Below are 13,816 nucleotides of genomic sequence, written 5' to 3' on the forward strand. Positions count from 1 at the left end.
GTGGCCCGAACCACGCAATAAAGAAAGGAGAATGAGAAGGAATGAAAGACTTGCAAAGTCGAGGAGATTTTGAGAGAAGAGAAGTCAAACGGATGCTAGGTCGAAAGTTTAGAAGAAGACGATGAAGAAGGTCCAATGCGAAAGCCGAGGTTGAGGAATGGAGAAGAGAAGAGAAAGGATCCGTTTGATACCAAGTGTATTCAATGTGTGCGTTGCGAATATGCGTCTGCTCGTCGATTGGATTAACTCGCTCTCTGTTCTGATCCGTCACCGAAATATCGTTTATCATCTCGGTTTGCTGTTGTTAACCGAGTTTGAATGCGCTGGTATTAGATGATTGGTCCGTATTGGGCGTTTTTTCGCATCGGCTGTCATCGCTTGATTTGCCACTGCTTCCGACGACCGCTATGACACGAGCATATCGCATGTTGCCATCGAGCGAACAATAAGAGCACGCTTCGAGAACGTTCGGTGACCGTGCTGTTGATACATTGTTAGAGAACTCTGTGTATTCGAATTTTTCGGTTGTTATTGCGACCGGTCCCGAGATCGCGCGACGACAACATTACATGCTTAGGATAGCGCTCGCGCCTGCATCCCAAACAGTAGGAGTCTGACATAACCCCCGACACCCCCAAAAGGTCGGGGGTATCCATGATGAATTTCCCCTACGTTAAGGAAAAGAAAGGCACCGAATCAAGCTGGCAGATCTGGGGATCCATGGATCCCTAAAAATCCTCCTGGCCCTTACTGGGGCAATGTTAGTCGAGGTGCTTGGCTTCAACTAGGGGGCGGACGCCGACAGGCTGGCGGTGGAGAAAGGCCCCGATTATAGGGTACAGAGGCCGGTGAGAACTACTGCGTTGCGGCTCACCGGCCTCGACCAAACGATCGGAGCCGACGAGGTGGTAGCCGCAGTGTTCCAAGCTGGGGGATGCTCGCCGGCGGAGGTATCCGCCAGCAGATTGAGCGTCTCTCAGCGAGGGACAGCAACGATGGTGATCCGGTGCCTGCAAGCGGCGGCCGCAAAGGTCGCTGCGGGGTGAGTCCAAGTGGGGTGGACCCGCGCCGGGATGGCGGCATTGCCCGCCCTTGTGGTGATATGCTTCAGGTGTCTGAAGCAGGGTCACGTGCGCAGGCGGTGCACAAGCGCCGTCGATCACAGTGATCGTTGTTACCATTGTGGTAACCCCGAACACCGGGCCAACCAGTGCAAGAAGGAGGCGACCCACTGCGCCGTTTGCGCTGACGCAGGCAGGCCGGCGGGCCACAAAGTTGGCGGTCCGGCCTGTAAACCCCTCTCGGAAAAGAAGAGGAGAAAGGGGAGTACTGGGAAGGCAGGAGGACCAAAAGGAGGAGGAGAAGCGGAGAAGGCACCCCGAAGGATCCTACGGAGTAGAGGGGGGAGGCCAGGCCTCCCCTGAAACGAGGGAGACGGGAGAGGCCGGACCGGCCTCTCCCGCAACGATAGAGACGGGGGAGGCCGGACCGGTCTCTCCTGCAACGAGGAAAACGGGTGAGGCCGGGCCGGCCTCTCCGGCAGAGGGGGAGGCGGTACTAATGGAGCTGGAGGTCGGTAGGGTCGATGTCCAGCTGTCGGAGGAACCAAGACCCCAAAGAGGGAAAAGGAGGGCTGCACCCGAGGAGGCCTCCACGGGGAAGAACGAGGAAGACGCATCCTCGACCAAGGAAAAAGGAAAAGTAAGGCGGGTGGAGATTGAATCTCTACCCCCACCAACCTTGGTAGAAGAAGGGGAGTCGGAGGATGTGCCACCCTCGATTCCCACCTCCCCCTTCGAGCGGCCCCTCCTCATACCCCCGAGAGGAGGGCACCGCAGAAGTAGGGCCTCCCTGTGCCTCTGAAGAGGCACCCGCGATAGATGTGGTCACCACGGTCGAAACTTCCTCGGGGGAGTATGACTCGGATGTTGATTTATTCACTCCGGTCGACTTCCCCTCTGAGGAGGAAGAAGAAAGGCGCCCGGAGGAGGCATAGAAGGCTCAGCCTTCACGCTCTTCCGAGTCCTTCAGGCCAACCTCGGCCACGGCACCCGGGCCCAAGACCTGTGGACACAGGAACTGGGTGCCGCGCTGGGGGTGGCCACCGAGCCGCGCTGAATCCCGGCCAGCAATCCATGCTGGTTTGGGAGCCGGTGCGGCTTGGTGGCCGTGGTGACCAGTCCTGCAACGGGTTCCCCGCCCTGTGAACTCAGGGCGAAGGGGGACTCGTTTGTGGCGGTTGATTGGAGGCCTGTCACTGTGGTGGGGATATACCTCCCCCACCGCAGGAATAAGGCCGGCTTTGACGAACTCGCCCTGATTATGGGGGCTTTCGATCGGGTCGGGGATGTGGTGCGATAGTGCCACCCCCGACCCGTCGTGGTTGCCGGGGACTTTAACGCCCACTCCACGGGGTGGAGGTGTAGTCCCCGGCAGGACTCTCGGGGCGGTGCCGTGGCCGACTGGGCGGTGGAACTTGGCCTCCTGTTGATGAATAGGGGATCGACCAGTACTTGCGTGAGGCCGAACGGGGAGTCCATCATCGATCTGATTTGGGCTTCCCCTTCGGCCTTCCGAATGTTCCGGGTGTGGGAAGTGGAGGCGGAGAGAGAGACGCTCTCAGACTATCGTTTTTGACGTGACGATTTTGGGTCGCCCGTCACAAGAGGCGGAAAGCCTCCGAGAGGATCCTGGGGACCCAGCTCGCCTCGCGGTCGCGCTCGCCCGCAACCGCGAGGCGAGCTGCGTGATATCGATATCTTGTCGCGGATGCGTTTCGTGTTGGCGAGCAATCTCGTACCGAAGAGTGCGAGATTACCTTTCTTTTTTTGTGGTACTCCCGCGTCCCGACAAAGAGTGTGCCCCTATAGCTTCCGACCAACAGGAGAAGGAGATCAGGCGGGGAAGGAAGGATTGGAGGATGCAAAGAGCCGCTGATGGAAGGACGGATAGATGTCTTCCGCAGTTGATGTCTTATTTCCGCTAAAGGTTCCCGCTTACGAGAAATTTTTGCCGTTATTATCGTACCGCTGCCGAGTTATTTTGTGTTGTCGACAGCAAGAAAACAAACAAGAGATCGGCACATGACAACAAGGAGCCGGATCACGCAGGAGATGCTCGGAAAGAGAAAGAAAGACACAGGACCACCTCCCGACCTCACGCCGATCACGGAAGGAAAAAAAACGGAGCCGGGAAGGAACTGGGGCAACGTCTCCGCGACGAGCTCGAAAAAGGACACTTCTGGCGAGGACACGAATCGAGAGCGGGAGAGATAGTGTTACTGATAATGATAGTGTTACTGATAATGATATCGAGTACGAGCGAAATATTGTTACCGTATAAGATATCGAGAGTGAAACTCCCAAGCTATCGTATCGTTGGTGCCGTGAAGGTACCAAGAGTACCGAGCGGCGTCGCGCCCTGGCGAGTGGAATGTTGCGTTCCCGAGCGAGTGTTGGAGATCGAGGGAGAGAGAACAGGAGAGAGTAGACGCGGCACGGCTGGAGCAGCAGGCGAGGAGAGAGGGAGAGGGAGAGGGAGGGAGAGAGAGAGAGAGAGAGAGAGAGGGAGGGAGAAAGGGAGAGAGAGAGAGAGAGAGAGAGAGAGGAGCGAACGAGCGGAGGAGCGCGACGGCGACGGAGGAGACTGCCGAAGACGTCCGAAAACTGTAAGAGTACCCTTTTTGTGATTTCCCCCTTCTTGTCTTCGTGAACCGTTACGTGGCTGGACTGGTCAGCGGCTGTCAGATATTCGTGTTTGGGGAAATTGGGGGGGGATGACATTATCGTTTACCGAAACCGTCCGGTGGTCTTTCCGCGGAGCACGGGGAGCGGAAAAATCTCTCTCTCCTGTTAGCGGGTGTCGGCCGTTGCCGAAATCTCGAATCTCCGCTTGAATTAACGAACGTTGTCATATTCGCCTTACCGTCGGAAGTCGAGCGATTATTGTCGATTTTGGCGTAACTTTCTTTTGAGTTGTCTAGCAAGCTAATGCACAGATTACATCCATAATTTTAAACCAAAAGGTGTTTTTCTGTATTTGCCGAGAAGTATCCTTTTCCCGAAAATCCTAGGACGAAAGATCCATTCCCACTTCCGACTGTAAGTGCCAGAGCTGTCGAACTCGTAGGCGACCGAGTCGCCCCGCCGCCGCTTCCATTCGTGTTAGTGGGCACGATACTTGTGCCTAGCGCCCAACTTTCGTGTTTGGTGAAATTTTGGGGAAGCGACGGAGAGCGACCGAGAGGTCGTCGCGAATTTTGCCCGCTGCCTAGGCGATAGGAACGGTCGCAAATTTTGACGCCCAACGTGGGGCCCTTCAAATATCGTTGGGATCCGGAAGTATTTCGAATCGGACAATCCACCGTAATCGATCCGTCCACAGTTTTTTTCTCTTTGTTAGTTGAATTTATCGGAAAATTTTCAAAAAGTTCTGGCGATATCCTTTGTTTTCATATAGCCTGTGTATCGGAGGGAAAGAAACGCACAGTTGTTTGTGTTGTTCTTTGTTGGTGTGAAATTGTTGTGTTGTCTCGTCTGTATGTTGATCTGTCCGCGGGCTTTGTTAGGCTCGAGCGTGCGTACAGTTGTCGTGACATTCAAGAGTCTCCTACCGTATAATTTCGATAATGATATTTAAATCGGAACTATTGTTGTCGTAAACCGCAGACGCGACTAGAGTTCCGAAATGCCGGAGACGATTAATTTGGACGCGTGGATATACGAGCTCTCCCGCTGGAACAATTGCGCCAGCAAGCCCAGATCCGCGGATTAGATGCCAAAGATACAGTGCAGCAGCTTCGCGCGCGGCTACTGCGCTATGAGCAGGAAGCGCGAGCCAGGACGGAGGTCGGAGAGCGACCTCCCACCTCCCCGGCAATTGAGGCGATCTCGTCCGACGCGAAAAAGTCGGACAAGATATTAGGGCCCGGTATCGAAGGGGTGCGGGATTTGCCCAGGGCGGAGGCCTTGCTGTCGAGTGAGCGGACGAGGTAGATACTGCCGTTATCGGAGGTACCGCGACAGGACCTTCCGGGAGCCGTGAGAATGCGGGCCCCTCCGAAGAGAACCGCTTTCGAGATGCCGCCGTCGCGGATATCGGAGTTTCACGCGCGGAGCCGTGCTCCGCTGCCGGCTAATGAGGTCTATAACGTGATGCGCTGGTGGAATCTCAGTTCCTCGGGGGCGCGGGGTAGCGATGCGGAAGCATTCCTGATCCGCATCGAAGAAGGTCGAGAGTTGGTCCCGATAGCACACGAATATTTATTTAAATGTGTGCCTTTCTTTCTGACCGGTATCGCCTTGCACTGGTATCGCGCGAAAAGAACTCAGTGACTGTCGTGGAGCGAGTTTGAGGATGCGTGGCGTGCCCGCTTTGGCGATCCAGACTTTTAATTCGCGTTGCGCGATGAAATCATGCGTCGCACGCAGGGCGAGTATGAATCGGTCGCCGATTACTTGACGTGCTTGTTAGCGTTGTTCGGAAGGTTCCCCCTTGGTCAATTACCGAACAACTAAACTACGCTCATCGGAATATGCTGCCGCGTTTACAGATCGCTGTTCACCGCGATGAGTTTCTCGACTTCGACTCATTAGAACTGTTGGCCAGACGAGTAGTATGGGGGTAGGTATGGCCAGTCAAAACATCCCCCTCCACTCAACCCTCCGGCGCCACTAAACCACGCCCACCGGCGCCAGAGGGTCGAGTGGAGGGGGAATGTTTTGAGTGGCCATACCTACCCACAAGGCTGAAAATGGTGGAAATTTGAATCACCGGAATAAAAATTAGCGTAATCTGAATATTAAATTTTTATTATTCATATTACAGTATTACATAGGCAGTATATTAGGCATTGTTGTAATTCTAGCTCTTGGTCAGCTGGTTAATTTGCATATTATTTTTGGAAAAATCTCCTAGACACTGCGAGGTTCGAACCCGGGACCTCAGCTCTTGAGTCAAACATCTTACTACTGCTCTACTGCTACTCTGTGGTAGAAACTGGTTTTCACGGCGTAAACGTAGAACGGAGAGGAGTGTGTGTGGTGTGTGTGTGGTTAGTGCGAAGTCTCTGGAAAAATCCTGTAAGGTCTGGGGCTGGGTTTGAACCTGGGTCCGCTGGCTTTCGAGTCAAGCGTCTTATGCACTACGCTACTGCTATACCCTGATGGGAACTAGCTATATTGTGTACATACGAAGAGTATTGACGTCACGCATGAAAAATTTGGCAAATTCTAGAACCTACGGGACTCGGGCCTCCACCATGAAACCCCGGCTCTCGACTCTCGTGAGCGTGTGCGAGCATGTTCGAGCAGGTAGGGATCATTTCGAAGACAAAAACCAGCGATTGTTGGAAGACGATACCTCTGGTCTATGTCTACCCAAATATTTTTACCTGTGCGGGTCCCCTCGCTTTCGAATTCGAAAAGTTTACAACGGGATTTGTTACCTCAAACTGGAAATCACAGGGAAGAGAGAAGAGGTGAAGAGAAAGGAATGTTTTTCATAGAACACAATATTTTTCATAGAATTAATTCACATTTTATTTTTCATGATTAAGATGAGACATTTATTAAAATTGCTCGTACAATTTTATTTAAATAAATCGAAGTAATTTCTTGAAATATAATGTGGAAATAAGTATCTAGAAACGTTAAATCTTTTAATTGCCGACGTACATTTTGCTCGATTTCCTGATAATTTGCGAAGAGCGTCTGTTTCACGATGTCCTCGTCTAAGTTTTTCTTGGGAAGCCTGAGTTCTATCTCCGTTACGAGAAACCGAGCGCAATCGTTTACAAGTTTTGCAAACGTTTGCAGTTGTTCACATCGTGCGTCAATACATTTTGTTATAAGTTCTAGCCCGTCAAAAGATGTTGCCTGCATCACGATGTTTACCGTGTAGACTTTTTGTTTCTTCGTCGGCGGCTGCTATCCCTGGGATGAATCGGTAGGCATCCTCTTCGATGCGGTGTTCACCTCGGTCGTTTTCGTATTTTCAGTCACCATGATCGCCCTTGCCTCATACGCCGTGGTAAAGGTGATGGTCACATCGTTGATATGGACGGGCTCCGGCACGGCCCTGGTTACCGAATGCAAGTAATCGCTTATGTGTTTCATGTACTCCTCAAACTTTTCCCATGTGGCGAAGTCGAACTGGATCCCTGTAGAGGTATTGCCGGATAGTTTTATTGTGGGCTTGAACATTGTCCCGTCGTTTGATGCCCACAATCCGATTTGCATCCTCTTGGTATCCGAAGTGTTGAGGGGATAAATAGTGGAGAGAAGCATATAGCTCTCATAGCGAGCCTTCCCAAAGTCACCATACGCAATCTTCTTAAATTCTGCGTTTACGTTAGTATTCGCCATTATGTTCCTCACAAGAACTTATTATCCCAGAGGTGAAAACACGAGAACTAATATACTTCGTCGTACGAAACGAGTACTAACAAGGGGAGGACGCATCGACCGGGAAACGGTTTGGAACGAAACTTACGGAGTTAATAGTACTTGACTACTAATAACTCATGGTAATAGCATACGACGCAATACCTCTTCGTTCTCGAGAAAAAACGGTCTAAAGTAAAGAGTCAACAAAGTGTACGAGTTAGTAAGAAGGATATTCAACGAAGCGGCGTAGCGCAGCAGCGAAGGTAACGGACTACCGAGGTGATGGCTAAGGTTCGATCCCTGCTGTATGGTTTTTTTATTCTGTAAGCATAAACATGGAACAGAAAACATTAATAAATAATAAAACTGCGTTTCTTAAATATATTAGTGTTTGTTAAATATATTATTAATGATTTAAATTGCAAAAAGACCGTAAATCTTATCTATAAAATATATAGTGTATGAGAAAATTTTTATATAATAATTGCAATGGAAATAGGAATAAAAATATTGTTATTAAATATATAGGAATGCTACTAACCCTTTGCGGTCGATGCCGCCACAGTGGCGGCATTCGTAAGTCGTCGTAGAAGTCGATGTTGCCAGGCTGGCATTCATGATCGCTTGGCGTGCGGCACGGCAAATGAGGCTAGCGATAATGAAAGAAAACTATCCTCCCGATGCTAGATTCAAATGTTTAGATCAACTTACAGATATCCGTTTATCGTTGTTTATTGATCTCTTCGAAATCAGCCGATCGCAAAGAGTAAAACTAGTATGAGATAATTTTTCGTAATCTTATATCGTATATATAAAATATTTATTTCTGTTACAATTCTCTATGTTGTATTGAAATAGTGTTGTGTTGAAGTTATGTTGTGTCTTTATCTTTTCTGGCAATCCCCCTCCAAAAACTTCCTTTGTGTCATTCTAAACGATCGTTAAGAATGACCAAATGATTCGAGCATCGGAACAGTCGTCAGTAAAGCAAGCAGCAGTGTGCGTTTACTAGTGATACAGAACAATTCGGTGATCATATTTAAATTACATATATCATAACAATGTCAGAGAATCCTTCAACAAGCAAAATAGTTGGTGTAGAATTGCTAGAAGAAAGATCTTTTGAAAATGAAGATTTTAAAGGTGAATTCACTAATGCTCTCGTATATGCGAATTCTATTTACGAGAATAATGAATTATTATCGAAAAATCCTCCAGCGAAAATATATATTTTTACTTCTATTTCCATTGCAATTATTATATAAAAATTTTCTCATACACTATATATTTTAAGATAAGATTTAGGGTTTTTTTTGCAATTTAAATCATTAATAGTATATTTAACAAACACTAATATATTTAAGAAACGCAGTTTTATTACTTATTAATGTTTCCTGTTTCATTTTTATGCTTATAAAATAGAAAAAAAACTATACAACAGGGATCGGACCTCAGCCGTCACCTCGGTAGTCCGTTACCTTCGCTGCTGCGCTACGCCGCTTCATTGAATATCCTTCTTACTAATTCGTACACTTTGTTGACTCTTTTCTTTAGACCGTTTTTTCTCGAAAACGAAGAGGTATTGCGTCGTATGCTATTACCATGAGTTATTAGTAGTCAAGTACTATTAACTCCGTAAGTTTCGTTCCAAACCGTTTCCCGGTCGATGCGTCCTCCCCTTGTAAGACTGAAGAAGCTCAAATGGTTTGGGCCCAGCCCAATGGGTTTCTTATAGAAAAAAGTAAAGTGGAGGGGTAGTTCTGTGTGCATACAACAAATAAATTTATTTCTTAATATATGTTAAATGATTCAGCCTAGAACGTTCTAGAATTTCTCAGAACGGAGCATACGTGTTCCTACAGGTTTCCTGATGTCGTGGGAGCAGGCGTTATATTTGTCGAAGCAGTGGATGGGAAAATACATTTTATGGTCCTTTGCGAAAGTTTCCAATCGGACTCTATTGTAGTCAAAACCGATTATATCGTCCATCCTTACATCTAAATTTATGTTTAGATAAATACATTTCTACAAATCGTTTGTGTAGGCCGCAAAGGAATGGCGCACATTCTTTCACATCTGAGAATTTATAAAACGAGAAGAAAGGTTTATTCTTTTGTGGCCACGATAAGGTTTATTCCTTTGTAACTGAACGGAATGCGCGAACCCTGCAAATTCCGACGGTTTTATGTTATCGCGGGAATAGGCATTATACCAGGTCTGTAAATATGAAACCGGAATTTGCCCATAGATGGCCCTAGCTGTCAATGTCAAACCGCATTATTGGCGCCATTTCCATTTGTTGACATCTGGCAAAGATTTTCAACTCACAACAATACAAGTTTCATACAACAACATAGTTTGTAATAGCGTTGAACATGTCGAATTTTGTGTCTGGAAGCTACGATTTGCGGACAGCATTGATTTTCTGTTACCATTTGAAGAAAACTGCTGCAGAATCGCATCGAATGCTTGTCGAAGCTTACGGTGAGCATGCTCTTGGTAAGTCACAGTGCTTTGAGTGGTTTAAAATATCAAACGTGGCGATTTTGACGTGAGAAACGAAGAACGTGGAAGACCACCGAAAAAGTTTGAACAGTGAATTGCAAGCATTGTTGTATGAGGATGACGCTCAAACGCAACAACAACTCGCGGATCAATTAAATGTGACACGAGAAGCCGTCTCCATACGTTTGAAAGCCATGGGAAAGATGCAGAAGATGGGAAAATGAGTTCCACATGAACTGAATGAAAGACAGCAGGAAAACCGAAAAACCACTTGCGAAATGCTGCTCGCCAGGTACAAAAGAAAGTCATTTCTCCATCGAATTGTGACTGGCGATGAAAAGTGGATATATTTTGAGAATCCTAAGCGTAAAAGATCATGGGTAACTCCAGGCGAACCATCGACATCGACTGCAAGGCCAAATCGCTATGGACAGAAGACAATGCTCTGTGTTTGGTGGGATCAGAAGGATGTGATCTATTATGAGCTGCTAAAACCTGGTGAAACCGTTCATATTGAACGCTACCGACAACAAATAATCGATTTGAATCAAGCTTTGCGTGAAAAACGACCAGAATATCAAAAAAGACAACACAAAGTGATTTTGCTTCATGATAATGCACCATCACATATAGCAAAACTGGTGAAGGAGACGATTGAGGCGTTTAGTTGGGAAATACTTTCGCATGCGACTTACTCACCAGACTTGGCTCCGTTCGATTACTACTTATTTGCATCGATGGGACACGCACTTGCTGAGCAGCGCTTCACTTCTTACGAAAATGGCTCGATGACTGGTTTGCCTCAAAAGAGCAACAGTTTTTTTGACGTGACATCCACAAATTGTCAGACAGATGGGAAAAATGTATAGCTAGCGATGAGCAATACTTCGAATAAAATATTTTTTATCATTTTCATATAATAAACGTGTATTTTCTATACAAAAATTCCGGTTTCATATTTACATACCTGGTATATGAACAACTTCGACAAAATTATTTGAAAAAATTGGTTTCAAGTCAAGATAACTGTAAAAAAATTGAGTGCGAAACTACAGCTCAAAAAGAATCAGATTTATGGCACATATTGCGACAAGAAATGTTGACAGCGTCAAATTTTGGAATGGTATGTCGTATGAGACCAACAACGTCTTGTGAGACAGTTGTAAAGAATATTTTATTTTCTCCACCCATAGATAACAAAGCTATGAAATATGGACGCGATATGGAGGAGTTAGCAAAAAAAGAATTGGCAACGAAATTAAATAAAGAAATTAAAGTTTGCGGATTATTTATTGATTATGAAAATCCATTTTTGGGCGCTTCTCCTGATGGGCTCATTGATGAAGATGGTGTAATAGAAATTAAATGTCCTCTGTCGGCTGAAAATTTAACTGTGGGAGAGGCCACACAAACATTGCCTCAATTGAAAAGTATTTACGATAAAAAGAATAATAATAAAATGAATATAAATCACCAATTTTTTTATCAAATACAAGGTCAACTAAATATAACGCAACGAGAATATTGCATGTTTGTTTTATGGACGCCGAAAAGTATGAAAATAGTGCGTGTTATTCGCGATAAAACTTTTTGGAAAGATCGGATGTTATCTTATCTAACAAAATTATATTATGAATGCATGTTTCCTGAAATATTAGATAGCCGCTACAATAGACATATGCCCATCAGAAATCCAAAATATATCATAGAAGCTAAAAAAGAGGCATCTAAAAAGAAAAATAGTCAAAAAATTAGTCAATTTGACAATATAAAAAAACATAATATAGAAAATAACATAATAAAAGACGAAGGAGTTATTCAAGAAAATAAAAGAAAAAAGAAAAGGCTAGACATTTTTTCAACAAAAGCAATTGAAAATGCTATTTCAGATACAGAACAAGACGACTGAATTTTTATTAGTTACTACAAAAAACAAGATATAACTAAAGAAGATGTGATAAGGCATAAGCAAATTCTAGATGATATAATTGTTCCTATCTCAACGGTGAAAGAAAATGTCTTGCCCCATAATAGTAAATTAAATGATGATGGATCATTGGATCCATTTTTGCGTATTATAAGAGACACTAGTTGCTTTGAAACGCAAAGTGTATTATATCTACAATACCCTCACTGTGTTACAGCCAGGTGTAACAATAAAAGTTTACAAATAATAGGAGGAAATTATACTGATCACTGGCGATGTATTTTCTTCGATGGTAACAAACTTCACATATACGATAGTTTACCCGGATGTACATATCAGAAATTGGCAAGTAAAGAAAAACAATATATTCACTTACGTTATCCTAAACTATTGAGTGAGTGCAAAAGTTCGTGCGGAGTTTCAATAGATGGAGTTATAAGCGTCGTAAAGTGTTGTCATTAATACTTCCATCTACATATTATATAACGTTGGAAAGGTGACGTCTTCAGCTGTTATTAAAAAAAAAATCATTTGTTTTCATACAAACTGTTTCGAGAAATATCACTTTAAAAATGAGTATCGATAAGGTGCATTTACGGCATATTATGCTTTACGAGTTTCGGAAGGGAATAAACGTTGCTGCAGCCATAAAAAACATTCAGGATGTTTATCAGGATGAAGCACCAGCTAAACGAACTGTGGAAAAATGGTTTGCTAAATTTCGGCGCGGAGAATTTAACCTTGAAGACGAGCCACGCTCTGGTCGACCTTCTGACATTGATGACGATGTTTTGCGTACTTTAGTGCTCAATAATCCGCGAATTTCAACAGAAGAAGTTGCTACAGCACTAAACGTTGACCGATCAACCGCTTTTCGGCGTTTAAAAAAGATAGGATTCGATTTGAAGCTCGATATATGGGTGCCCCATTTGCTGACCGAGAAGAACAAAATTAAGCGAATTTCTGCAGCCGTTTTTTTACTCGGGCGGCTCAATAACGAGTCGTTTTTGGATCGACTAGTGACGGGCGATGAGAAATGGGTCCTCTACAACAATGTTCAGCGCAAACGGACATGGAAACAATCAGGTGAGCATGGTGACGCAATGCCAAAGGCCAGTTTGCACCCGATGAAGGTGATGCTCTCTGTTTGGTGGGATTGCAAGGGCATAATCTATTTCGAGCTTCTCCCCGCTGGCGAAACGATTGATTCGAACAAGTACTGTCGCCAATTAACCAATCTGAATCGAGAAATAAAAGAAAAACGTCCGATTTTGTCAAATCGCAAGGGAGTCGTCTTTCATCACGACAACGCCAGACCACGCGTTTCGAAAAAGACGCTGCGCAAACTGAAGAGCCTGAAATGGGATGTCTTAACGCATCCACCGTATTCTCCTGATATCGCACCATCTGACTATCACTTGTTGCGGTCATTGCAAAATTATTTAAATGGAAAAAACTTTGACTCTTTGGAGGCCTTAAAAAACGGCGTCTCTTCGTTCTTCGAATCTAAATCGCGCAGTTTTTATGATCGAGGCATCCGTATGCTACCAGAACGTTGGGAAAAGATTATAGAAAACGATGGAGAATATATCATTGATTGAATAAAGATTTTTGTTTGCTTAATCACTGTGTGACTTTTACTCACAAACTCCGCACGAACTTTTGCACTCACCCAATAAATGAAAGTGACATAATTTTTGAAAAAAGGTACGAGAACAACCTGATTACACATGTTGTGGAGTGTACGCAGCGGCTTTTGCTACTACTATAGAGCTTTAGAAGAAAACTCCTGTAATGAAAAATATACTAATAACGTTGAAAGTATGAGAGAACATTTTGTAGAAATTCTAGAAAATAATAAATTGATACCATTTCCAAAACAATAAATACAATAAAATTTATATTCATAAAAGATGTGCAAAAAAAGTAAAGAGTATAAAATAAACTCAGTTGAAAAAGGCATCATATACCGGGTGTTTCAGATCCGGGTCACCCAATT

Source organism: Harpegnathos saltator, unplaced genomic scaffold (assembly GCF_003227715.2).
Source record: "Harpegnathos saltator strain DR-91 unplaced genomic scaffold, Hsal_v8.6 scaffold745, whole genome shotgun sequence".
Taxonomy (NCBI): domain Eukaryota; kingdom Metazoa; phylum Arthropoda; class Insecta; order Hymenoptera; family Formicidae; genus Harpegnathos; species Harpegnathos saltator.